Source organism: Arvicola amphibius, chromosome 4 (genome assembly GCF_903992535.2).
Source record: "Arvicola amphibius chromosome 4, mArvAmp1.2, whole genome shotgun sequence".
NCBI classification, from domain to species: domain Eukaryota; kingdom Metazoa; phylum Chordata; class Mammalia; order Rodentia; family Cricetidae; genus Arvicola; species Arvicola amphibius.
Window position 1 is genome coordinate 69630713 of NC_052050.1, and position 2728 is coordinate 69633440.

Sequence of the window (2728 nt, forward strand, 5' to 3'; positions counted from 1 at the left end):
GGGGTCTTTATCACTTTCAGGAGTCCAACGATGGAATGAAACTAATCTCTTAAAGTCATCGCACGTCACTCTACTAATCACTATGTGCCTCCATTAATCTAATTAAAATACCAAGTAAAATTTAATTGAATTTATTTAGAGACTTATGTGGGTGGAGGCGGTTGGTGAGCCTATGCCATGGCACAAGTTTGAAGGCCAGAGGGAAACTTAGAGAAGTCAGTTCTTTCCTCCCACAACGTGGATCCTGAGATTGTTAGTCTTGGTAGGAAGCAGCTTCATTCATTGAGCCATATCCTGCGTCCCTCCTGCCAATTATTTTTAATTGAACAAGATAGGTGGTGCTGGCTAAGTTAAAAAAAAAATAAACTCAGAACAATTCTCAGTCACCAGGTTGGTAGCATAGAGCTGTCAAACCCAGCATTTGAGAGGTAAACAGTGGGGGGGTCATGTGAAGGTCTTCTTAGACTACATAAGAAGTTCCAAGGCAGCCAGGACTACATGAGACCCTACACCCCAAAACAAAACAACTAAAGCTCAACATATGGCTTCCCCAATTCTACTTAGTGTATTTTCTCAGCATTAAAATGTATTGTCCTTCTCTCAGTTGGTAAAATTCTTGACCAGTGTGCATGGCCCCCTAGGGACCATGGTATCGGGTCTAAACAAATAAGTAGGGAGACGGAGAGAGGCGGGTGTTTCTCGGTTTCCACCTTAACCTGCTGCTGTTTACTGAAACAAATGAACAAATAAACAAAGCATTAAAAACCATTTTCACACAGTAGGAATCTACTAGTCACTTACCTGTGAATGGATTAGGGAATCAACCCCTGGCATCATCTGCAAACCAAGGAATTCCTAATTCCCAGTCTACAGATGCTTCAGTATTCTGACTGACTGAGCACCTCAGGTGAAAAGGTTACCAAGGAACATGTCACATCTGAGATCTCAGTACCCCTTAATTGAAGATTAGATGCCAGTTGAGTAATCGCCAACAGGGCTGAGAGCTTGGTCATCAGATGAGTCAAAGACACACCTGCTCTCACAATTAGGAGTCCCCACAATGTAAATAAAGAGGAACTAGTGCAGACCACTGCAGGCCCAGTGTTGCCACTTCAGTCTTTGTGAGCCCATGCAGCCCCTGCCTAGTTGATTCAGTGGGCCCTGTTCGCATGGTGAAAGACAGCGTATGTTGAAAGTGGGGGATAGGGGAAGAAAAAACAGAAGATGAGTAAATAAATAGCTGTGCCTTGAGAATCAACCTGAAACATCAGGACTCAGGATCATGAGTCATAATATCAACAGTAGGACTTGTTGGGATGGACAAGGACACGCATTGCACCTGCAGAATCTGCACGGGACACTCTGTAATGAGAGATCAGAAACTGTCCCCTTGTTTACTCATCTTTCCAAGGCCCTGAACAGGATCCTGGGCCGCTGCCCAGGTTAGTCTCTTCTGTACTACTGCCATGTCCTCTAGAGAGCAGCACCAGCTGGCCTGCCCTTCGTGAGCACAGAGCAGAGCACACCAGGTAGGGAATCCATGCATCCCCTTTTCTGCAGGCCATTATTGCACACAGTGAACACAAACATCTGTCCTCTTTGTCTACTTTCCCCTATCATCCCAGGGCAATGGAAACTGGACATGTTCAAGGTGGACCAGGACACGCAGGACAGATCACGGCTTAGTAGGATTCAGGGAGAGTGAGGGTGCTGTGCTTATGATCTCTCTTTAGTTCTTCTTCCTCTCAGGTCCTCTCTGCCATGATGCGTGTGGTATCACCACCTGCCATGAACCCTCAACTTCCCTTGGACCGGCTTTGGGATTATGGTACCCCTGTTCCTTCTGCTCACCCTCAGGGGAACTCATTGCTTATGATGTCCCAGATGGGATACCCTGAAGCACAACTATCCTTCGTCATTTCTATTATACTTATTATTTATTTATTTATTTATTTATTTATTTATTTATTTATTTGGTTTTTTGAGACAGGGTATCTCTGTAGCTTGAGCCTGTCCTGGAACTAGCTCTGGTAGACTAGGCTGGCCTTGAACTCACAGAGATCCACCTGCCTCTGCCTCCCGAGTGCTGGGATTAAAGGTGTGCACCACCACTGCCTGGCTTCCTTCATCATTACTACATCTACTTCCTGCCTGTGATCCAGGAGACTTCCACGTCAGGCAACAACCTTGGTCAACCACTGTTTAGCACCCAGATCCTCAATGAAGACAATAGAGTTTCTTGTTTCTCCTCTGAAAACCTCAGGATCACACAGTATTGTGGGTGCAGGCTTCTTTCTTTACCTTGTAAGAGAAGAAAATGTGAAAATTAGTAAAGGTCACTGAAGTAAAACTCTCCTGCCTTGTCCTTGTTCTTGAGTAGGGTCCACAAGTAAAGAGGGGCTATGGATTGTTACTTGAGCTTCTTTCTCTGGTGCCCTGGGACCTGCCCTCTCCCATCTATCTCCATCTGATTCTGGGTATGGAGTCTCCTCTCCCACAAGAGCAACCTCTACTTCCATGGACAGCTGCTCATGTTATTTTCGTTCTCCTGCCCTGTTGATCTAGAACCTTTTGCTCAATGTGTCATAGCCTCTAATTCTCCCGAATGCAGTGGAAACTGGTTGGAGCTGGGATGTAGCTGGTGGTACAGGAAGTACAAAAACAATGGTTTATACATGCAATGGAAAAAAGTAGAAACTCATTCTTTTTTAAAAATATTTATTTATTT